Source organism: Neoarius graeffei, chromosome 9 (genome assembly GCF_027579695.1).
Source record: "Neoarius graeffei isolate fNeoGra1 chromosome 9, fNeoGra1.pri, whole genome shotgun sequence".
In the NCBI taxonomy this organism is placed as follows: domain Eukaryota; kingdom Metazoa; phylum Chordata; class Actinopteri; order Siluriformes; family Ariidae; genus Neoarius; species Neoarius graeffei.
In genome coordinates, this window is record NC_083577.1 from 7,577,093 (window position 1) to 7,603,578 (window position 26,486).

The 26,486-nt window shown below is 40.6% G+C and overlaps 1 protein-coding gene across 1 annotated transcript in view; it reads left to right on the plus strand.

Annotated features, from left to right (window-relative positions):
• Window positions 1-26,486, plus strand: part of map2 (microtubule-associated protein 2) — a 349,408-nt gene that overhangs the window by 313,855 nt on the left and 9,067 nt on the right. The window lies entirely within an intron of this gene.

Sequence of the window (26,486 nt, forward strand, 5' to 3'; positions counted from 1 at the left end):
TCTTTAATACCTATAACATAAGAGATCACTAGAACTAATGCTGCCTTCAAGTTCTCTTGGAAATATCGTGATTTTGACGTGAACGTACATGAACACCACTACAATAGGTATAAACAGTAGGTTCCAAATAGTTCGGGGGATTTACTGAGAGGAAGTACCCCCCGGAGATCTCCTCTAAGAACTGCACACCTTCCAGGGCTTTGATTCTGCTTGCATTCACACCTCCAGTAGGAACGCTGAAGCGATGTAAGTCATCTTGCTAGGATGATGTTAACAGGAAATGCTAGCAAATATTTTTAGATTTCACTTCCATCACGTATACACTCAGTAAAGTCCAGACATTAATGTTGGTCCATTTGTCCATTTTTTTTTTAAAATAACTAATGTTAAGAGCTGTTGTTTACACGGCGAATGCTTTGCACAGATTTTTAACCCCCTGGGGTCGAGAGCTTCCCCGGCGAAGCTTGACAAGTTTAGAATGAGTAGGTCAGGTATTTAGATAAATATCTTCACAAGTTTTTCATCATACAAGCATGATAAACGTATTGACAGAAACTTTGTACTTTACACTTTCCTATGTGCCCACTGTCAAATAATGTTACAGTTTTTAAATGACCTAAATTAGATGAAACATAAAACTTGTCACCTTCCTCAGTCACACCGGAATCGGAGCGTTGACCACCCACTTACACATTCATAAAAGACTATTCACAGGTTACGGCATGATAATCACTTTCACTCTTTCGGTTTTGATCGGTTTCTCTTTCATGGTGGGAACGCCCACCGTAAACAGGATAAAATCTGTTAGACATAGTTTAGGTTATTTGGAGGTAAAACTCGTTGCGAGATGGCACGCGAATTTTATGCGCTTCAGATGATTCAGGACAGCAGTTAAATACATGATTCATTTCATGATTCAGGACAGCGATTCAATTCAATCTTGAGAACTGCGACACTGATGATGAGCTGTGCTTTTTTTTTTTTTTTACCTCACCTTGATGCAGCCAAATTTCAACTCGAGTAAGTGTAAATATTTCTTCTATTTCTGATGAGCAGGTCAGTTGATATGCGTGCACTGTAATGCATATTCAGGGAAAATGGCTGAGCAATTAAAAAAGTTTATTTTGCTCTATTTTGAGTTTAGAGAGTAAAATTTGAAGTTAGAGTTGGAGCAAAATTACAGAGTAATTGTGTAACAAAGTAACAGAGTTGGTTGTGGCTCTGAACTGAATAAAATAGTACACGAGTTAATTTCAAGACACAATGAATAGAGTCAAATACTAAAATAAAGTCAAATACCAGATAAATGAAGGTGTTGTAAAAAGCAGTTTTAGAACTGTGTTGGAATGTTTGAAAAAACATGACCTTACCCATTGGGACTTGACCTGATGGGATTAAGAGTTGGCAGTGGGACGGGTTTTCACTCTTCTCATTGAATGGAATGGAAATTTTTACCCTTCTCATTGAATACCCCTCCCACTGCCAACCCTTTATCCCAAAACAATAGGACATACATTTTTTGATGGTCAGTTAATTGTCCAAATCAATGGAGCAGATTTAAGTTTTTGTGCTTGATACATTCCTCAGACTGAACAGAATCACCTCAAGTGACCAAAACAGTTCGACAGAATGGGTAAGGTCATGTTTTTTTCACCCATTCCAACATCTTTTTACAACATCTTCATTTATCTGTTATTTTTTTAAGTACAATCGTGACATACATACTACATAGATATTATTGTAGGTGAGCTTGTGCTGAATACAAAAAAAGTCATATGAATTTGAAAGTACTGCTGAGCTTTGTTGAAATTGACAACAAAATCAGAGCATGCCAAAATCATTAGAGTGCCAGAAAATACCCTCAGACCCCAGAGGGTTAAATATGGTGGTTGCTGGTGCTGCATTGGCTCGTATTTGACCAATCAGTGGACCTTTACATCAGTTATGGTTCTTTTTGTGCTGGGAGAGAACCTACCCTGAAATAGGAGCTAAAACAGTCCATCAATACGGCGTTCAACAAACTACAAAAAAGTTCCTCCAGTCAGAAACTCAGGAATGTACATTTTTCTAGTTGTCAATCACAAAAACTCACAGGAGCCAGTAATGTGAGTCAGAAGGTGAGCTTTCAGTGATAATAATGCATGCTAACTGTTCGGTGGCAGGTGTCCCGAAAAACTCTTAAGGCTAAGAGTAACTGCCTCTTAAGATCCATCATTAAGCTAACGTGGTTTTCCTGAGCAGCGTCATAGCCAAAGTAGTCCTTTAGTTCATACTTAACTTACGATGGACCTGGATCACTTTTTTCACAGCAAAGTGCATCTCCTCATAGCCGAATACACAGACTGCACATGCACCTCTGAGGGACTCTTACCGTCAGTGGGCGGAGACTGGTGTTGAATCTGCTGCCGGTGTTCAGTTATTTTTCTTGTACATTGCAAGGATATCGAGTTAATTATCACATAAATATATGCAAAACATTATGAATATATTTCAATATGTTATGGAATTACGTTTGGATATTGTAATGCCACATTGATATCGCTACATTCTAATCAAATTTAACTCCGACGTAGGCGCCCTATTTTTGTTTTTTTCATCCAAACTTTGTTATAGATTTCTATTTTATGACTTCTACATTATCGAGTCAGTACAAAAACATATTAGCGTTCCAAACGTTCGTTTTCCAGCACAAAATTAAAGGTTACAGAAAAAAAAAATGTTTGTATCTGAGCAGCATATTCCATAAGAGAGCACTTTTCAGATGAAAAAAGAAAACATAATCAAGGCTACTAGGATTTGGTGCAAAATGAAGAAGTGAGTGTGACAGTCAAAGTGTCCAGAAGAACTGTGGCTGGTTCTGTAAGATGCTCAGGAAAACCTACAGATCATTTCCACATAAAACTGCACGCACTGGACCTGAGATTGTTTTGTTGTTGTTGTTGTTTTTTAAACCAAAGGGTCGTCTCACACCAAATATTGACTTTGTTTCATTTATTATTGCTTACTGATGACTGTTTATAGCATATTTTTAATGTTGAAACATTTCATTTCATTATTTTCAAGCCATTTTTGGTCGACAGTATTTCTTTACATTTGCTTAAGACTTTTGCACAGTACTGTACAGTGGTGCTTGAAAGTTTGTGAACCCTTTAGAATTTTCTATATTTCTGCATAAATATGACCTAAAACATCATCAGATTTTCACACAAGTCCTAAAAGTAGATAAAGAGAACCCAGTTAAACAAATGAGACAAAAATATTATACTTGGCCATTTATTTATTGAGGAAAATGATTCAATATTACATATCTGTAAGTGGCAAAAGTATGTGAACCTTTGCTTTCAGTATCTGGTGTGACCCCCTTGTGCAGCAATAACTGCAACTAAACGTTTCCGGTAACTGTTGATCAGTCCTGCACACCGGCTTGGAGGACTTTTAGCCCGTTCCTCCGTACAGAACAGCTTCAACTCTGGGATGTTGGTGGGTTTCCTCACATGAACTGCTCGCTTCAGGTCCTTCCACAACATTTAGATTGGATTAAGGTCAGGACTTTGACTTGGCCATTCCAAAACATTAACTTTATTCTTCTTTAACCATTCTTTGGTAGAACGACTTGTGTGCTTAGGGTCGTTGTCTTGCTGCATGACCCACCTTCTCTTGAGATTCAGTTCATGGACAGATGTCCTGACATTTTCCTTTAGAATTTGCTGGTATAATTCAGAATTCATTGTTCCATCAATGATGGCAAGCCGTCCTGGCCCAGATGCAGCAAAACAAGCAAAAACCATGATACTACCACCACCATGGTTCACAGATGGGATAAGGTTCTTATGCTGGAAGGCAGTGTTTTCCTTTCTCCAAACAGAATGCTTCTCATTTAAACCAAAAAGTTCTATTTTGGTCTCATCCGTCCACAAAACATTTTTCCAATAGCCGTCTGGTTTGTCCACATGATCTTTAGCAAAGTGCAGACGAGTAGCAATGTTCTTTTTGGAGAGCAGTGTCTTTCTCCTTGCAACCCTGCCATGCACACCATTGTTGTTCAGTGTTCTCCTGATGGTGGACTCATGAACATTAACATTAGCCAATGTGAGAGAGGCCTTCAGTTGCTTAGAAGTTACCCTGGGGTCCTTTGTGACCTCGCCGACTATTACACGCCTTGTTCTTGGAGTGATCTTTGTTGGTCGACCACTCCTGGGGAGGGTAACAATGGTTTTGTATTTCCTCCATTTGTACACAATCTGTCTGACTGTGGATTGGTGGAGTCCAAACTCTTTAGAGATGGTTTTGTAACCTTTTCCAGCCTGATGAGCATCAACAACGCTTTTTCTGAGGTCCTCAGAAATCTCCTTTGTTTATGCCATGATACACTTCCACAAACATGTGTTGTGAAGATCAGACTTTGATAGATCCCTGTTCTTTAAATAAAACAGGGTGCCCACTCACACCTGATTGTCATCCCATTGATTGAAAACACCTGACTCTAATTAACCCCGCCAACAGTAGTCGGAGGGGTTATTATTTTCACGGCCGTCAGTCTGTGTGTGTGTGTATCTGTCTGTCTGTCTGTGTGTCTGCAAGATATCTCAAGAACCAATGGATCGATTTGGACCAAATTTTGTACATGTGTTGCCAATCACCCAGGAAGGAAACCATTAAATTTTGGAGGTCAAAGGTCAAAGGTCAAGGTCATGGCAGAACTTCGAAATTTTCGCCCAATGTATTTTAATAGGGAAAAGGCGGGGTTTGCACTCGTTAGAGTGTCCCTGTCTAGTTTCACCTTCAAATTAACTGCTAATCCTCGGGGTTCACATACTTTTGCCACTCACAGATATGTAATATTGGATCATTTTCCTCAATAAATAAATGACCAAGTATAATATTTTTGTATCGTTTGTTTAACTGGGTTCTCTTTATCTACTTTTAGGACTTGGGTGAAAATCTGATGATGTTTTAGGTCATATTTATGCAGAAATATAGAAAATTCTAAAGGGTTCACAAACTTTCAAGCACCACCGTATATAAAAGGAAGAACATTGCCAAACATGATTGGGTAACAGTGAAATGAGTAGGCACGGGGAAAACATTTAAAAAAACATGCTTGGAATAAAAAATGTTCGTGTCCAAAAATGTAAAATAATTTTAATTATTCATTACCACTTTATACATGTAATGCTTAACAGTGATAGAATATATTAACATATTTTAACACTTTATATTTCATTGGTTTTTGGTTAAAAACAAATGCCATGTGACCTCATCAACTGGATTTAGCGACTGTTAATGCCTTCAACAACTGCAGTACGAATGCCTTTAGTGAACACTAATGTCTGTATCAGGGACGTGCATTGCAAAGACACTTCATAATGTTGCTCTTAAGACTCCTTCTTACGAGTGAGTTCAGGAAAACCACATACAGAGACAACGTTCGTTGTTTAAAGCTCGACTGCCTTTCAGATTTTTCAAGTGTAGGTCATAAAAAGAATTTTCCCCCGACACCCAATTATTTTTGTTTAGTGGACCGAAAGCTACTGAATTTGAATCACAGACTTCCAATTTTATCAGGTTTTTTAAACAGAACAATTCATGAATTTATCTCCACGTGGCTCTAAATTTACCGCTATTTTTTCCTGCTTCACCATGACCCAATACAAGATACTATGTCATGCATCACGTGGTGGGCTTTCCCCGTTCGCACAAGGCATTGCGGGATACAAATTTGAAACAGGAGAGAAAAATGGAGGACTTGAGTGTGCGAATGAAACGTGAAACACCGACTACAGTAATGGAAAGCGAGAAGAAAAGATAAATATCAGCGGTCAGCGAGCATCTCTGTGTGATCAGCTGTTCGTTTAGCGACAGGATGATGGAACTGTCAGTGCACGCTCAAAGGTCAACCTGTAGATGGCAGTAATGCAACACTGTGGATGCCAGCTGCTGTAAAACCCAAAAGAAGAAGAAGAAGGTAAACCTGCGCATGCGCACACGGTCTTCCTCTGTCGAGCGATTTCATGCACATTATTTGCTTTAATCCCCTCAAATTAACATTATCACAATGATCAAATTTCAGAAGGATCTAAATTTCACTGATTTTATGAAATTGAAAGGTCGTCTCCCTTTAAGAACTTGTCTCAACTCGCTCTTTAGCCCTAAAGTGCAACGTTATCAGGAAACCCGCCCGAGTTCTTTATCATAGCCCAAATGACCTGACATCATTGATGAACCAAAAATAACTTTTGGTTTCAAAACCACTTAAATCCACATCATAATCACCATCTCCCAACCAGTACGCACAAACACCCAGGGTTTTGTCGTTAATTATATTCCGATAACAGCTGGTCCTGAAGTGTTTTATTCCTCACTTAATTATTCGGCAGCTGCAGTACAACAGGAAAGATGGAAACAGTGAAATCAGAATTGGAAAAGGTGATGGATGAAATGTGTTTAAAGAGATACAAAGCAAAACATTCACGTTTGTTCCATTTAAGACAGAAATGTTCCCAGTGTTTCTGTTTGAAACTTACAACCCCGATTCCAAAAAAGTTGGGACAAAGTACAAATTGTAAATAAAAACGGAATGCAATAATTTACAAATCTCAAAAACTGATATTGTAATCACAATAGAACATAGACAACATATCAAATGTTGAAAATGAGACGTTTTGAAATTTCATGCCAAATATTGGCTCATTTGAAATTTCATGACAGCAACACATCTCAAAAAAGTTGGGACAGGGGCAATAAGAGGCTGGAAAAGTTAAAGGTACAAAAAAGGAACAGCTGGAGGACCAAATTGCAACTCATTAGGTCAATTGGCAATAGGTCATTAACATGACTGGGTATAAAAAGAGCATCTTGGAGTGGCAGCGGCTCTCAGAAGTAAAGATGGGAAGAGGATCACCAATCCCCCTAATTCTGCGCCGACAAATAGTGGAGCAATATCAGAAAGGAGTTCGACAGTGTAAAATTGCAGAGAGTTTGAACATATCATCATCTACAGTGCATAATATCATCAAAAGATTCAGAGAATCTGGAAGAATCTCTGTGCGTAAGGGTCAAGGCCGGAAAACCATACTGGGTGCCCGTGATCTTCGGGCCCTTAGACGGCACTGCATCACATACAGGCATGCTTCTGTATTGGAAATCACAAAATGGGCTCAGGAATATTTCCAGAGAACATTATCTGTGAACACAATTCACCGTGCCATCCGCCGCTGCCAGCTAAAACTCTATAGTTCAAAGAAGAAGTCGTATTTAAACATGATCCAGAAGCGCAGAGGTCTTCTCTGGGCCAAGGCTCATTTAAAATGGACTGTGGCAAAGTGGAAAACTGTTCTGTGGTCAGACGAATCAAAATTTGAAGTTCTTTATGGAAATCAGGGACGCCGTGTCATTCGGACTAAAGAGGAGAAGGATGACCCGAGTTGTTATCAGCGCTCAGTTCAGAAGCCTGCATCTCTGATGGTATGGGGTTGCATTAGTGCGTGTGGCATGGGCAGCTTACACATCTGGAAAGACACCATCAATGCTGAAAGGTATATCCAGGTTCTAGAGCAACATATGCTCCCATCCAGACGACGTCTCTTTCAGGGAAGACCTTGCATTTTCCAACATGACAATGCCAAACCACATACTGCATCAATTACAGCATCATGGCTGCATAGAAGAAGGGTCCGGGTACTGAACTGGCCAGCCTGCAGTCCAGATCTTTCACCCATAGAAAACATTTGGCGCATCATAAAACGGAAGATACGACCAAAAAGACCTAAGACAGTTGAGCAACTAGAATCCTACATTAGACAAGAATGGGTTAAAATTCCTATCCCTAAACTTGAGCAACTTGTCTCCTCAGTCCCCAGACGTTTACAGACTGTTGTAAAGAGAAAAGGGGATGTCTCACAGTGGGAAACATGGCCTTGTCCCAACTTTTTTGAGATGCGTTGTCATCATGAAATTTAAAATCACCTAATTTTTCTCTTTAAATGATACATTTTCTCAGTTTAAACATTTGATATGTCATCTATGTTCTATTCTGAATAAAATATGGAATTTTGAAACTTCCACATCATTGCACTCCGTTTTTATTTACACTTTGTAATTTGTCCCAACTTTTTTGGAATCGGGGTTGTAAATCTAGATTTCGATTTTTAAAAGTTGATGTTAATTTTTTTTTTTTTTTGCAAAATGTTATATATCCATTACATCAATAAAACCTGTGTGTGTGTGTGTGTGTGTGTGTGTGTGTGTGTGTGTGTGTGTGTGTGTGTGTGTGTGTGAAATATAACTAGAAATAAGAAGTCATTTTGATTGACCCATATGACAGCCTCTGAATTTGGACCATCTCTTACGTATACTGGACCACATATTTTCCTAAATTACATTCATCTTCCCATCTCCAAGCACCAATCTGTTTTACACACAGCTCTGAGGAATGTTAATAAACCCGGTCAAATGTTTACATGGATTTTTTTTTTTCAAAAGGACAATTTTTTATTCTCAGCAGTAAATTTAGAAGTTGGACACATTGTACAGCATGTACAGTTACATTCATAGCAGAGTGGAACATAGTGCAGCTCCATCTTTAATATAATTTAATAGAATATGGTAAAGCATCGACCTGATTATTTCATTTCTTTTGCGATCGTACGGTGACTGTACGTACGAACAACGTCCGTGTACCACCACAGGGAACCTGATCGTAAGTGCAAGGCAACGTATCTCATAAACACTTGACCACCGGACAACAAAATTTGTATCTTTATTTACATAAGATAGATGGATTTTTTTTTAATCCAGCACTTATTAATAATTTTCTTATTTTAAAAGAAATAATGTGGGATTATTTATTAACACATTTTACACTCATCGGGAGCGCCGCTTTTACACAGTGCCTATATACAGTGCCCTCCACAATTATTGGCACCCCTCGTTAAGATATGTTCTTAGGCTTCTAATAAATTTTTTTTTTTAAATAATACACTACCGTTCAAAAGTTTGGGGTCACCCAGGCAATTTTGTGTTTTCCATGAAAAGTCACACTTTTATTTCCCACCATAAGTTGTAAAATGAATAGAAAATATAGTCAAGACATTTTTCTGGCCATTTTGAGCATTTAATCGACCCCACAAATGTGATGCTCCAGAAACTCAATCTGCTCAAAGGAAGGTCAGTTTTATAGCTTCTCTAAAGAGCTCAACTGTTTCCAGCTGTGCTAACATGATTGTACAAGGGTTTTCTAATCATCCATTAGCCTTCTGAGGCAATGAGCAAACACATTGTACCATTAGAACACTGGAGTGATAGTTGCTGGAAATGGGCCTCTATACACCTATGGAGATATTGCACCAAAAACCAGACATTTGCAGCTAGAATAGTCATTTACCACATTAGCAATGTATAGAGTGGATTTCTGATTAGTTTAAAGTGATCTTCATTGAAAAGAACAGTGCTTTTCTTTCAAAAATAACGACATTTCAAAGTGACCCCAAACTTTTGAACGGTAGTGTATAGACCCTTTTCAGTCATGTGACCGTCGTAAACGCGACCACCATTTTGGACATGTAGCGGACTTTGGCTCGAATTGGTTTGAATGCGAGGAAGGCGACAAATGGAGAATATACAAGAAAAAGGAGCGAGATGCAGAAAACACCTTCGCTATCCAGCGACGTAGGGCATTTACAGGGCGAGCAGAGGGAGAAATAACAACAGTAATGACACATTAGCAACGCCGTACAGAAATAACGGTTTATGGCACAGACCCTTTCGGTTCTCGCTCATCTAGCTGCTACAATGACTGCTTAGACTGCAACAATAATACCTAAAGGCCCGGTCACACAGCACTCCGCGTCTATATCACGTACAAAAAGATACAAAAATCTGGTGGACGTGGTCGTAAGTGGTAATTTTTGGTCAATTTTGGCTTTGCCGTGCTTTGTACGGGGTATGGCCGTCGGCGGCTGTTTCACTGCTGCAGCACTGCCAAATCACGGGTAACCGCGGCTCAGCGTCGTTGGAAGAGCGGCTTGCTGCGCATATAAAAGCGGTAGGATATGTTGAGCCTGTATCAGTTGGTTCTGTTGGTGCTGGAGCATTAAGATGAGGACATCACAGCGTTGAGGGTTCATGTTCACCCCTTGACATCTAGACTGCAAGTGCCGAGGTCTCAGAAAATTACAGTATTTACATGCCGCAAATCAGAAGTGATGCGGAAGTGATTAGACAGTGATCAATCGAATTTAGAACTTGTTTGAGACGTCGTTTAACGGGCTTAGACAGTGCTATGTACGCGGAAAAATCCATTTCTCAGTGATAAGCCGCTAAACACACGCTATATCCCGTGATACCAACGCGTAACACCCGTCCGATGACCGTGCTCTGCCCGTGATAGACCGCCAAACTTTCGCGTCTTACCACGTCTCCCCAAGTTTTAATAACGGCCGGGACACTGATTATCACGTGTTTTTCACCTGTGTTGCACGTCTTTACCACGTGTGCCGGCCGTGGTTGTCCGCGGTCTAAAGTTTTGAGCAGTCCAAAACTTTTTGCCGCGTCCGACGCCGTTCCGATTTTCCCCTGCGTCCTGTCACGTCTGTATATCGACTGTAACACGTCTTAACTTCGACATCAACACGAACAACATCGTCTGCTTCACGGGAGAGCACTTTTGGACGGGTTTTGGCCGTGATAAAGCCGTAAAGCGCTGTGTGACCGGGCCTTAACACACATTTAAGTATCCGTCGTAAAGACGTGAAACTCGTCGAGTGACGAGTGTGTTCATTGATAAGCTAACACAATCTAAAAGTAGACATACCATCACACTGCCCTGGCGCTGTGTACAGTTTACCTTCTATGGTTTGTGCACTCACTATTTGCCATTACTTTCTCCAACCGTTGTTACAGATTACAGGGAACGGCCTGGATTTAAGAGACAAATACATGTTCCTCTTGTTTTGAACGCTTATTTGTAGGCAGTGCTTAATTTGTAAAGTGGGAGGTCCCGGAGCACAGAGGATGAGCGGCTCCGGTGCGGAAAAAAAGAGGGGGGGAGGGGGGCGCGGCGCTGCGCTGCGCTGCGCTGCGCTGCGCTTCTGGGCATGTTTTGTAATAACACTGCAAATTAAGTTCATCTGCAGATATTTTGTGGATGTCGTTTCATGAGAGAAATCACCAAGACAGATATCAAAATCAGACATTAACACTAAATAAACTTGCATTTTTTTATTTAATTATTTGGGTTTTTTTTTTGTTACATAGTCAAAAGAGGTGTCGGATCACCGGATCCAGTGTAAATAGCTGCCGGAGCCAACGCTCGAGGTTCCGGAGCGCGCTCCGGCTTGCTCCCCCTCAAATTAAGCGCTGTTTGTAGGACACTGCCTCTGATCTGTCCTACAGTCTACCAACAGCAAAGGAACACAACGCTAGCTAATGTCGTTAGCTAATAGCTACTACAGAAGAACAGAGGTTACAATGGGTTATTTTAGCCTATTTGGTTACACACTCGCCGCCACAGAATGTTAACAGCAATTTAATGCCTTTTCTGGCTAATTTTATTTGTCTTACCTCCAACAAAGTGGTCACTACACAAGCGTTGGTATGCCGAGGGCTGCCAATCTTTCCTGTTTATGGCCGCTATCCATCTTCTCCGTCAGGATCCGATAAAATGATAACCCTTGCCTTGTTTGTTGATGGTTACTACATCCAGGTGCACAACAATATAGTGGCATGATGGAAGTCTTGCTGAAAATAAACACTTTCTTTGCTGCCGTTCCTCAATGCTGGCTGTGGTAAACTACTGGTAGTACACGTCCAAAATGGCGGCCGCATTTGTCGTGACGTCACGTGAAAAGGGTCTATAGGGCAACAATGAAAAAAAAGAGGAAAATCCAGCCTTTAATTCAAGTACATTTATTCAGTGGGAAAAAAATCCCACATTAAGAAATAATTATTATACATGAAATCATGTGTGCCACAATTATTGGCACCCCTGATGTGAATACTTTGTACAACCCCCTTTTGCCAACAAGACAGCACTTAATCTTCTCCTATAGCATTTCACAAGATGGGAGAATACAGAGAGACGGATCTTCGACCATTCCTCTTTGCACAATCTCTCTAAATCGTCCAGAGTCCTGGGTCCTCTCCTATGCACTCTCCTTTTCAGCTCACCCCACAGTTTTTCAATTGGGTTGAGGTCTGGGGACTGAGATGGCCATGAGAGAAGCTTGATTTTGTGTCTGTTGAGCCATTTTTGTAGATTTGGCCACATGTTTAGGGTCATTATCTTGCTGAAAGACCCAGTGACGACCCATCTTCAGCTTTCGGGCAGAGGCCACCAGATTTTGACTTAAAATGTCCTGGTATTTCAAAGAGCTCATGATGCCATGCACCCTAAAAAGGTTCCCAGGGCCTTTGGAAGAGAAACAGGCCCACAGCATCACCGATCCTCCCCCATACTTCACAGTGGGCATGAGGTGCTTTTCCGCATACTCATCTTTTGTGATGTATTGTTGCCAAAACCTCTATCTTGGTCTCATCTGACCAAAGCACACGGTCCCAGTTGAAGTCCCAGTACCACTTAGCGAACTCCAGGCATTTACGTATATGCTTGTAAGTGAGAAAAGGCTTTTTCCGTGCATGCCTCCCAAACAGCTTGTTGGCACGTAGATAGCACCTGATGGTTGTTATGGAGACTTTGTGACCCCAAGATGCTACTCTTTGATGCAGTTCTCTAACAGTGAGCTTTGGAGAACTTTTTACTTCTCTTCCCATCCTCCTCACTGCGCATGGTGGCAAGATAAACTTGCATCCTCGTCCAGGCTTGTTTGCCACTGTTCCAATTGTTTTAAACTTCTTGATGATTCCTCTGACTGTAGATATGGGCCAGTGTAGGCGAGCGGCTATTTTCTTGTAGCCATTGCCTGACTTATGAAGGTCGACACACATCTGCCTTACTTGAATGGTGTGTTCTTTTCTCTTGTCTTTCCCATGTTGAAGAGTGGATAAGAGAAATAGGCCTCTGTGTCACATCATATTTATACCCCAGGGAAACAGGATGTGATGAATTACTAATTAAAGGTTCCTAGATACTCTGATCAACTTTATAAACTACAGTAGAGATGACAGAAATGCTTCAATTACATTTATTTTCTAGGAATTGTTATGGGTGCCAATAATTGTGGAACAGGTGATTTTATGAAAAATAATTATTTCTTAGTCAGGGATATATATATTTTTTAAATTCAGTTGAGTTAAGTGTTACATTTTTCTACAATTTTCAGTGTGAGATTATGCTTCTGCAATAAAAATTGAATTTATTTTAAGGCTTTTAACACATCTTAACTGGGGTGCCAATAATTGTGGAGGGGGCTGAACGTGTAATATCTCGATTCCAGGAAGAATCTGGTGCCCAAAGTGGAAAATAATATTGGACCACATTCTCTACTAGAATAATAAAATAAAACATGAAGATAAGAAATGTTTGATTCCATCAAAGTTATTCATTTGTTTAGGTCAAAAATCTCAGTAAAAGTCGGGGATTATCTGCGATGTGGGCAGTCAGTGGGAGGGGCTAATACTGTTTTCTGTATTTGAATGGTGCGCTGTGATTGGTCAAGCTAAGAACGCATTTTGTGGAAAATCAGTCGTGGTGTTTGTCCCATTTTGGGAAGGAAGGGGATATACAGTGCAGAGAAACATGGTGGATCTCAGATTTTGCATAAAATTGATTTTGGAACTTTGAATACAGATCAAATGCCAAGCTTCTTTTGGCAGGAACTTGATTTTTTTTTTATCCCCCACTGGCCAAAAGGCCCAAAGGGGGATTATGTCATGACCTAGGGCGTAATTTTGGGTAGGGACGCTAGGGACGTGTAATCACGATCAATAAAACCGATGTCCTAACCTGAGCAATGATTATATGGCACACAAAGGGTTACACTGCTAATAATCCCCCCTGTAACGTAGATATACATTCTCTGATTAGCTACCTGTTTCTCGCCAACTTACATGGTTGGCTATCCCAGCTGTCACTCCATCTGCTGTAAAAGCAGCACACTTCCCACAGGAGCCGTGACTACCCGCCCATCAACCCCCCCGTATCTCACACGTACACACCTGACCTACCCCACGCACCCCCCACTCTCCGTCAGCCTACAAATTGAGCTGGACTTCGATGTCCATGCATGCTTGCCCTACGACTCGCATGCTGACTTGAGTATCATGGATGATGGCCCCCCTCCCAAGAAACGAGACATTCGTTCATTCTTCTTCAAAGTCAAGAATGTAAGTGCAGGGTTTCTGTCGAGCTTTAAAAACTCAAAATCCTTTTGATGTATGGAAACCCTTCATAAAAGTATTGCTGCAGCTCCTTAAGCAGGTTTAGCAACATGACAGGATGCATCAGAGCTAGGCTACTGCATAGCTGCAGAGAAAAGGAATGCTGGAGCAATGTAACTTGGTGTTAGATAATATCCTTGATGAATGAATGTTAAATTTATAGACCTAACGGTTTTACAGAATGTAAGTAGTCAGATGTAGGCTACTGCATGGCCATGCAGATGTGCAACTTGCATTTCAGAATCAACAGCGTGACAGCTGCTGAATCTGCTGCGTTCACCGTTTTACAGAGACCTCTTTCTACTACTACTAGGCTAGGCTAGATACAACAAATCCATGGTCCTTTACTGCCACCTTTCGGAAGCTCTGCCTTGGATCACTTTTGTGTCCCCACCAATGTCAAAATCAAAGTTACTCCCTTGGTCATGACGATGTCCGTCCATCCGTTCGTCTGTCTCAGGAAAGGTGCTCACCTTCTAAAATCAACTCCTCTCACAATTTTTAGAGGAATTTCATGAAACTTGACAGGATTCTTTGATATATGTTGGTAATACACATATTGTCATTTCATTAAATTGGGTCACCTTTTACCAGAGTTACAACCCTTGATTAACAAAATTATAATTTGACAATTTCATGAGAGCGTTTTCCTTCTGAAATCAACTCCTCTCACAATTTGTGCAGGAATTTCACAAAACTTGGCAAAAGGCTTTGTTATACACTACCGTTCAAAAGTTTGGGGTCACCCAGACAATTTTGTGTTTTCCATGAAAAGTCACACTTTTATTTACCACCATAAGTTGTAAAATGAATAGAAAATATAGTCAAGACATTTTTCTGGCCATTTTGAGCATTTAATCGACCCCACAAATGTGATGCTCCAGAAACTCAATCTGCTCAAAGGAAGGTCAGTTTTATAGCTTCTCTAAAGAGCTCAACTGTTTTCAGCTGTGCTAACATGATTGTACAAGGGTTTTCTAATCATCCATTAGCCTTCTGAGGCAATGAGCAAACACATTGTACCATTAGAACACTGGAGTGAGAGTTGCTGGAAATGGGCCTCTATACACCTATGGAGATATTGCACCAAAAACCAGACATTTGCAGCTAGAATAGTCATTTACCACATTAGCAATGTATAGAGTGGATTTCTGATTAGTTTAAAGTGATCTTCATTGAAAAGAGCAGTGCTTTTCTTTCAAAAATAAGGACATTTCAAAGTGACCCCAAACTTTTGAACGGTAGTGTATGTCGGTAGTACGCATATTGTAATTTCGTTAAATTGGGTCACATTTTACCAGAGTTACAGCCCTTGATTAACAACCTTGTACTTTGACAATTTCATGAAGGTGTGCTTGCCTTCTGACGTCAACTCCTCTCACAATTTTTGGACGAATTTCTGGAAGCTTGCCAAAAGTTCTTGTTATATGACGGTAATATGCAGATTTGTGATTTAGGTTCGTTTATGAAATTTCACCAGAGTTTTGACTCTTGATTAAATAACGTGTACTTTGACAATTTCATGAGGGTGTACGTTCTTCTGAAATGAACTCCTCTCACAATTTGTGGAGGAATTTCACCAAACTTGGCAAAAGGCTTTGTTATATGACAGTTATACACATATTGAAATTTTGTGTAATTTGGGCAAATTTTCCCAGAGTTACTGTATGCCCTTGATTATTAACAAACTGGTACTTTGGCAATTTCATCAAGGTGTGCTTGCTTTCTGAAATCAACTTCCCTCACAATTTTTATTATCGGCCACTGGCCGAAAGGTCCGAAGAGGGATTATGTCGTGGCGATGCCCGTCCGTCTGTCCGTCCGTCTCAGAAAGGGTACTTGCCTTCTGAAATCAACTCCTCTCACAATTTGTGCAGGAATTTCACAACACTTGGCAAAAGGCTTTGTTATATGTCGGTAGTACGCATATTGTAATTTCGTTAAATTGGGTCACATTTTACCAGAGTTACAGCCCTTGATTAACAACCTTGTACTTTGACAATTTCATGAAGGTGTGCTTGCCTTCTGACGTCAACTCCTCTCACAATTTTTGGACGAATTTCACCAAACTTGGCAAAAGGCTTTGTTATATGACAGTTATACACATATTGAAATTTTGTTTAATTTGAGCAAATTTTACCAGAGTTACGCCCTTGATTATTAACAAACGTGTACTTTGGCCATTTCATCAAGGTGTGCTTGCTTTCTGAAATCAACTTCCCTCACAATTTTTATTATCCTTCACTGGCCGAAAGGTCTGAAGGGGGATTATGTCATGGCGATGTCTGTCTGTCCATCTCAGAAAGGGTACTTGCCTTCTGAAATCAACTCCTCTCACAATTTTTGGAGAAATTTCACAAAACTCGACAGGATTCTTTATTATATGTCGGTAATGCACGTACTGCAATTTCATTCAATTTAGTCACATTTTACCAGAGTTATGGCATAGTTGCCAGCAGGGGATATTGTGCTCTCAGAGCACCCTTGTTTTTTTTAATGGCACTTATCACGTTTTTTTTTTTTTTTTGGGGGGGGGGGGGGCTCTTCAGTTATTCATTACATATGAGCTCAGACACTGATCTCCTGAGTATTAGAGGATGTTATAAAGGTGTTAACTGGAGGAAAACCAAAACACACACGCACAAACTTGGCGTTTCTCTCATGCATCTTGCACTCTGACATGCTCTCGGCTCTCTTCATGGGAAGCTCAGCGTGACATTCTGACATAAACAGCACTCTGTCGGTGGAGATCAGCTCAGACGAGTCCTGCTTTAACGGCCTCACTTCGATCTCTCTGTGTGAAGTGACGTGTTTGTTTGACACGAGCAAGAGAACTGCAGTGCGGAGAACCCAGTCACTCTGAGACAGAGGAACCAGACGAGTGCACGGTCACGTCATGGTAGAAGGAAGCTGAGAACACTGGACAAGAAATAAGGTTTCTGTTGATGGATTCGACTTGGTCATGTCCTGTAGGTTCAGGATTGTTATTAGAGAATGAAATTGTTGACGTTGTTTTAACATAACTTACTCTTACTGCTCATTATACATTTTATATAAAAAAAAAAAAAAAACATACAGTACATGCAGATGTTCTTGAGGTGTTTCTGTAAAGCACCAGAAATGGCTGTGGATGTACAGAACTTACACAACACCAAAGATATAATAATAATTTATAACGTTTGGACTGTTTTCTTTCTCCACCATGCTCACCATGTTTATAATCTGTGATATAAAATTATTGTTCTTCAACACAACAGACTGATGGATGACGGACAGATTGTGTTTTCTGGCATCTTTTAAACTTTTGTGAATGAATGGATGAAGTTGTTTTCTGGAACATTAAATCGATGATATTGGTTCTTTACACAAGAATCATCTTTAATACTAACAACACAAACCTAAGAAGAAGTAAGAATAAACTCAACAAAGTGCACATGGGGTAAATGTGGTGGAGGTCAGCCTGGTGGACGGGATGCCCTGGGTTGGCTGGAGGTTAAGGTTATGCAATTCCTCCAGCAGTCTCAAGCTGTCTGGCCCCAGAAACGTCTCTCTGGAGCAGAACTCACACACAAAGGGCTAATCGGATGTGACACCATGCTGTAACACACTCTGGGGTGAATGTCTGGGCGTTCTGTGACCGAGATGAGGCTGTGTGTGTGTGTTGGGCTGCTTAATGTGATTATCATCAGAGCGGTAATGATAGAATTTGCTCATTATGAGAGCAGTGAGATGAGGAAAGCATACACAGGCTTTGCTGCATTCTTCTACATGAACTTGTTTGTGTTCTCGAAACATTTTGCACTTGTGCTTTTATTTGTTTGCAGTCTGATTTATCCTCGCACTCATACTGTTGACACACACTCCGTCCACGTGATCAGACCAGAAATTAGTCCAGTCTTTGAGAAACTGAAGACAGAATTGTTTTTCCCCAATAACTCCAAAGATTTTTGTTCTTCGTGAGGCCCAGAGCAATGTCTTAATCTAACTTAATCCACCCATCCATAAATACATCCATACATTTCCTTAAGGAGGGAACGCTTTCTCTCAGGGCTAAACAGAACGCTGAACTTTAATTTTCTCTTCTTCGTGTGGTCCTTCCCAGCCATCTATTCATTCATCCAGCTGTTCATCAATCCATCCATCAGTTTATTCTTCAGATTCATCCATTCTTTATCTGTTTCTTTATCTACCATCCTTCCTTCCATCCATTGTGTCTATGTATAAATGCATCATTCCATCCATCCATCTATATATTGATCCATCCATCCAATCATCCATATATCTACTCATCTGCCTAGTCATCCTTCTATCCAGTTATAAATCAGTCCATCCATAACTCCATCCATCAATTCAATCAATAAGACCACCCATCTACTTATCCATTCATCCATCCATCCATATATCAGTAAATCCATCCATCTGTAAATGCATCAATCGATTCATCCATCTATTCATAATTCCATCCATCCAACTGGATATAAATCCACCCAGCTACCTATTCTTTTGTCCATCCATCTATAAATTCAGTCAACCATCCATCAGTCCAGCCATCCATCCATCCATCCTGTCTATCTATAATGCACCAATCCAATAATTTATAAATCTACGCATCCATCTATTTATTCATCCATCCATCCATCCATCTATTCATTTATTAATCTATTGAACCCCCTATCAATTAATTCAAAGTTTTTTTGTATCAATGTTTTTGCCTAATTAAGAAAATGTAACTCTAATGGAACTCAGTGGTGTAGTGGTTAGCACTGTTGCCTCGCAGCAAGAAGGTTCTGGGTTCGAGCCCAGTGGCTGATGAGGGCCTTTCTGTGTGGAGTTTGCATGTTCTCCCTGTGTCTGTGCGGGTTTGCTCCAGTTTCCCCCACAGTCCAAAGACATGCTGGTTAGGTTAATTGGTGGCTCTAAATTCACCGTAGGTATGAATGGTTGTTAGTTTCTATGTGTTGGCCCTGCAATGACCTGGCGACTCGTCCAGGGTGTACCCTGCCTCTTGCCCATAGTCAGCTGGGATTGCTGGGTTTCACGTGACGTCGCATCCGCCTCATTAGTTATTCAAAACTTTAGCTGGTGGTCGACCAAAGCTCAGTTGACAAAGCGTTTGTAAGGAGAAGGTGCATTGCTCGCATGAAAAATGCCTTACGCTTGCATTGTTTTAGGTTGTTCGAATCGATCAAACCCTGAAACTGATAAAAGTTTCTTCAGGGTTCCCCGTGAACTAATAAAAAAGGGTGAACGAACACAGGATTTCACAAAAAGACGTGGAGAAAGGTGGCTTTTGAACCTCTCACTGAAATCGAAGGGAGCCGAGTCGGAGCATGCTCGAGTTTGCAGTGATCACTTGGTGAAAGGTTTGTATTTCCCTCTCAGCTACGTCCTTAGTGTTTTCCAAGAACTTTTCTTGCTATTTGTCGTTATTTTATTGTACTTTTTTTTTGTCACAAAGCGTTAAAGTCCCCAGCTGTTTCTTTGCTTCCTCCTCACAAAGTCCATATGCATGAAGATCGCGACAATCTTTGATCTTTGTGAATGATTTAGCTGAGAGATAAGAGCCAACACAAGTGAGAATCAAGCCAACTGTTGTTTGTTTACACTTCAACTTGCAGCGCTTCGTTGTAAAGACGGTGACGAAAAGCTTTAAAAAAACCATACTTACACGGGCAAAAACAATACAGGATTCATTCGGCAGCGACTTGATCCCGAGGTCCTTTACCCAGCCACATACAAAAAAGTTGTAAGCCTCCGTACTCTTCCACGCTTTCATCTGTTTTGCGGTGTAGAAGGACGTCTGCAACGCCAGATAGTTCGAGATGTCGGGGAACTCGACTGAAGGGTAGTTTTTGAGATCGTATGACAAATCCTTCTTTCCCAGACTGTAGGGGTCGATTCCATTGCACATAGCAATCTTCTGAATATATCTAAAGCCTAAAGGCTAAAGGCTTCTAGATTACGAGTGTACTCTGATAAGTTACCGCTAGTTGTTTGCACTACAGCAGCCATTTAGACCACCAGCTATTTCACTTCCTGTAAAACCGCTAAGAAAAGTCACATGACTGAAACCCAGCAATAGGCTCCAGCTTGCCCGCGACCCTGCACAGGATAAGTGGTTACGGATAATGGAACTCACTCAAATCAGAAACTGAATATACGAGTATGGAAAGTAACACCATAGTATATTAAAATATTATACATGAGCCTAATTAGCCCCACTGCCCTTATACACTTACTAACACAAATATTAAAGGTAACATTCATTTGCTGCCTGAAAAACGTAGTAATAATAATAATAATAATAATAATAATAATACAACCCCGATTCCAAAAAAGTGGGGACAAAGTACAAATTGTAAATAAAAACGGAATGCAATAATTTACAAATCTCAAAAACTGATATTGTATTCACAATAGAACATAGACAACATATCAGATGTTGAAAGTGAGACATTTTGAAATTTCACGCCAAATATTGGCTCATTTGAAATTTCATGACAGCAACACATCTCAAAAAAGTTGGGACAGGGGCAATAAGAGGCTGGAAAAGTTGAAGGTACAAAAAAGGAACAGCTGGTGGACCAAATTGCAACTCATTAGGTCAATTGGCAATAGGTCATTAACATGACTGGGTATAAAAAGAGCATCTTGGAGTGGCAGCGGCTCTCAGAAGTAAAGATGGGAAGAGGATCACCAATCCCCCTAATTCTGCGCCGACAAATAGTGGAGCAATATCAGAAAGGAGTTCGACAGTGTAAAATTGCAAAGAGTTTGAACATATCATCATCTACAGTGCATAATATCATCAAAAGATTCAGAGAATCTGGAAGAATCTCTGTGCGTAAGGGTCAAGGCCGGAAAACCATACTGGGTGCCCGTGATCTTCGGGCCCTTAGACGGCACTGCATCACATACAGGCATGCTTCTGTATTGGAAATCACAAAATGGACTCAGGAATATTTCCAGAGAACATTATCTGTGAACACAATTCACCGTGCCATCCGCCGTTGCCAGCTAAAACTCTATAGTTCAAAGAAGAAGCCGTATCTAAACATGATCCAGAAGCGCAGACGTCTTCTCTGGGCCAAGGCTCATTTAAAATGGACTGTGGCAAAGTGGAAAACTGTTCTGTGGTCAGACGAATCAAAATTTGAAGCTCTTTATGGAAATCAGGGACGCCGTGTCATTCGGACTAAAGAGGAGAAGGACGACCCAAGTTGTTATCAGCGCTCAGTTCAGAAGCCTGCATCTCTGATGGTATGGGGTTGCGTTATTGCGTGTGGCATGGGCAGCTTGCACATCTGGAAAGACACCATCAATGCTGAAAGGTATATCCAGGTTCTAGAGCAACATATGCTCCCATCCAGACGACGTCTCTTTCAGGGAAGACCTTGCATTTTCCAACATGACAATGCCAAACCACATACTGCATCAATTACAGCATCATGGCTGCGTAGAAGAAGGGTCCGGGTACTGAACTGGTCAGCCTGCAGTCCAGATCTTTCACCCATAGAAAACATTTGGCGCATCATAAAATGGAAGATACGACAAAAAAGACCTAAGACAGTTGAGCAACTAGAATCCTACATTAGACAAGAATGGGTTAACATTCCTATCCCTAAACTTGAGCAACTTGTCTCCTCAGTCCCCAGACGTTTACAGACTGTTGTAAAGAGAAAAGGGGATGTCTCACAGTGGGAAACATGGCCTTGTCCCAACTTTTTTGAGATGTGTTGTTGTCATGAAATTTAAAATCACCTAATTTTTCTCTTTAAATGATACATTTTCTCAGTTTAAACATTTGATATGTCATCTATGTTCTATTCTGAATAAAATATGGAATTTTGAAACTTCCACATCATTGCACTCCGTTTTTATTTACAATTTGTATTTTGTCCCAACTTTTTTGGAATCGGGGTTGTAATAATAATAATAATAATAATACTTGTGATGCAAGTAGAGATGAGCTATAAGGTTTTGGATCAAAATGTCAGTGTCACATGTGTCCATGAATAAATGGTTTTGTGAAATCTCTCTCCACAGCCCTTCACCTGTTTATCTTTTTATAACATTGAACATCACTGTCATGTGCAGTTGGAGTCACCACTGAGACATGAATCTGTTTCTCTTCTCACTCCATAACACTGTCAGCTTCCATTACTGTGTCCATCTATCCACTGAGAGCACAAATACATATTACGAATGCATGTACTGTACAGCATTTGTGTGTGTGTGTGTGTGTGTGTGTGTGTGTGTGTGTGTGTGTGTGTGTCCATCTCCATTAAATGTCACACGTGTGTGTGTATCTTTCTAGATTCAAATTTCAAACAAGAAGCTGGACTTCAGTCATATACCGTCAAAGTGTGGATCCAAGGATAACCTGAAGCATTCTCCCCATGGAGGCAGTGTATGTACAGCTCACGGAGCAAACGCCTGTCTGAGTCCTCTCTCTCTCTCTCTCTCTCTCTCTCTCTCTCTCTCTGAGTCAGTCTGCTGTTGGCATATTTATCACCCACTACAATCTACACATGCTGTTTCTGAGAATCATCGTGTTATTGCTTCTCATTCTGACAGTTTGACGAGTGTTTATTCTGCTCTATTCACTAGAGACTTCCTTCCTTCCTCTTCTTCCCAAGAGCTGAAATCTGAACCGCCGCTCTGCTTCCAGTCCTCTCTCTCTCTCTCTCTCTCTCTCTCTCTCTCTCTCTCTCTCTCTCTGCGCATGCACTTCTAAACATGAGACTACAAGAAAAATTCAAGAAAGAAAGAAAATAATATGGACAAAGATAATTGACCCTACATGATATTATAGTTTTAACAGTTTTAACCATTTACACAAGAAAACAAACAAGCAAATTAATTATTTATGATTTAATTATATATATATATATATATATATATATATATATATATATATATATATATATATATATAGCATAAGGAGAGATTAAACTGTGCACGGAGGAATTATTTCCGCAGAAGTAAGAAAATGAATGAATGAATGAATGAAAATTCTACCTGAAGGCATTGGTTGATCATTTTGAATAAAATAACTGATAATTACATAATCTATTAAACATTTAAGCCAATAAACAACACACAATCAAATTAATTAATTTAAATAAAAGGAAGACTTCTAATAAAATAAATAATCCTTTAATAGTCAATTACTACCGGCTAGTGGCCTAGTGGTAGCGTGTCTGCCTCTCGATCGGGAGATCGTGAGTTCTATTCATGGTTGGGTCATACCAAAGACCATCATAAAAATGGTACCTACTACCATCTGGCAAGGCACGCTGCAATACAGATGTGAGTGGGGAGTCAAACTCTCGTGGTTACCAGAGGACTAGCCCCCCTCTGTAACCCTAGCTATGTAATAGGCGAGAGGCCGAGGGCTACGGAAATGGAGATCGGCGCCACCCGATGCGCCATATCAGAGTTGGGCCTGGTTAGTACTTGAGTGGGAGACTGCCTAGGAATACCAGGCACTGGGCGTGGGAAGGACTTTGATTTGATTGATTTGATTAATAGTCAATTAAGATAGGACACAAATAATCCATCCATAAATCGTAACCGCTTATCCTGTACAGGGTCGCAGGCAAGCTGGAGCCTATCCCAGCTGACTACGGGCGAAAGGCGGGGTACACCCTGGACAAGTCGCCAGGTCATCACAGGGCTGACACATAGACACAGACAACCATTCACACTCACATTCACACCTACGCTCAATTTAGAGTCACCAGTTAACCTAACCTGCATGTCTTTGGACTGTGGGGGAAACCGGAGCACCCGGAGGAAACCCATGCGGACATGGGGAGAACATGCAAACTCCACATAGAAAGGCCCCTGTTGGCCACAGAGCTCGAACCTGGACCTTCTTGCTGTGAGGCGACAGCGCTAACCACTACACCACTGTGCTGCCTGCAAGCAAATAATAAATAAGATAGAAAGCTGTCTTTATCAATCGTGTGGTTTAATAATTTTTAATAAAATACATAATAATTTAATAGCCCTTTAAACAATTAATCCAATCAACCAACCAGTCAATCAATTAATTAATCAACCAAGCAACCAATTATTCAAGTCAAACTTATTTTTATAGCGCTGTTAACAATAGACATTGTTGCAAAGCAGCTTTATAGAATTTTAGTGACTTTAAACATGAGCTAATTTTATCCCTAATCGATCCCCAATGAGCAAGCCTGCGGCGACGGTGGCAAGGAAAAACTCCCTCAGACGACATGAGGAAGAAACCTCGAGAGGAACCAGACTCAAAAGGGAACCCATCCTCATTTGGGTGATGACAGATAACATGATTATAACAGTTTTAACATGAAATCAGTTTTGTTGATGTTATAAACTCTTCATTGATGGAAACTCGAGTGCAAAACTGCTCATGACAACTGCAGTCTTAAAGTTAGCAAGTCAACTGTAGTCCTCAGCCATAAAGGCATTACTGTAAGAGTCCAGAGCGTCTTCCAAGTGCAACTTTCAACTGTCCATATGGGTCCGTCCTCCACAGGAGCGATGTGATGAGACTCCAGCCAGACGTAGGGCATCAGGATGGATCAGGCAGGTCCGAGGAGCAGAAGAGGTCAGTGTCTTGATCTCAGGACCGACATGTAACTCAGAGGGACAGACAGTTCAACCAGTCAATTAATTAATTATAAAGAAGGCACTGGTTTATAATTTTGAATAAAATGAATAATAATTAAATCATTTAGATATGGAAATAAACAAACAGATAGATAGATAGATAGATAGATAGATAGATAGATAGATAGATAGATAGATAGATAGATAGATAGGTAGGTAGGTAGGTAGGTGTGTGTGTACTTCATAAGTTATTATTCCAGGTCACCTCTCAGTGCTCTGTCAGGTTGTGTTCATGCTGAAGTGTCACACACACACGGCAGGTCAGCGCTCTGATTTATTCATTTCTCTGTCGTGCTACAGGACGAGTGGACACGGGGTCAGTGAGAGTTCAGTCAAAAAAGTTCTTTTTTTTTTTCGTTTCCGGTTGAGAGTACGTCGTGTGCGTTCTGGCTGACGCTTCTCACCAGAGCTTTTTTTTTTTATTTCATTTTTATTTTATTTTCCTATTTTCATTTTATTTATTTATTTATTTATTATTTTTTTTTTTTTGTGTGTGTGTGTGTGTGTGTGTGTTTGTGTAGTTTGATGTTTGTTTGAGTGTTTTGTCTGCCGGTTGTGGTGTAGCTCCGGACCTAGTTTTGGGCGTCGGTTCCCTCCAGGCCTTGGTTCACTGTGGGCGATGCCTGTGCTCCCAGCTATGGACTGCAGTGAGCCTGTTGCTCATTTTAACATCATGGTTGTCCAGCGCTCTGTGCTTTAATGCTTGGCGTGATGTTTTGAGCGATGTTGCTCGGTGGTGTCGCGGCAGCTGTGCAGACGGTTTGGACATACCCGCGCTCTGCATGGCGGTGCTTCTGTGCTCGCTTTGTGGATCCATGGCGTGGTGTTCGAGCGATGTTGCTGACAGCGTCACGGCGGCGGTGCTGGAGATGTGGGACTCGTTTTCGTGCGCCTTTTGGTGGGACTGTGGCTGCTACACCACGGGAATTACATCCTGACTCCTACTTGGTGGACTTTTGACTTTTTATTTTTTTATTTATTTATTATCATTTTATTTATTTATTTATTTTCCTTGTTTATAATTGTAAAGCGTCCTTGGGTTTCTTGAAAGGCGCTATATAAATTTAACTTATTATTATTATTATTATTATTATTTTATATCCGGTTTTCCACTTTTTTTTTTTTTCCATTTTTAAAAACAAGGCTTTGTGTCCTTTGTGTGAGTAAAGAGTAATCTGTGAGATGCTGGTTAGTAACTGTGACAGTATGACAGTAAATAATGATGGGGCAGGTGGGCAGATCATTTTATTTTTCTCTTCTACTCTGTTTTGGTTGTGCTCCACTGTGTTCTTACAGATTTTATTTGATAAATTAAAGACTAAACAGCTGGACACTATGGAACGGTTGTCAAATCCCATGTGTTATGAATCGCTTTGCTTGAGCATGAGTTGGCCTAGTGGTTAGTGTGTCCGCCGGGAGATCGGGAGTTCTATTCATGGTCGGGTCATACCAAAGACCATCATAAAAATGGTACCTAGTGCCATCTGGCAAGG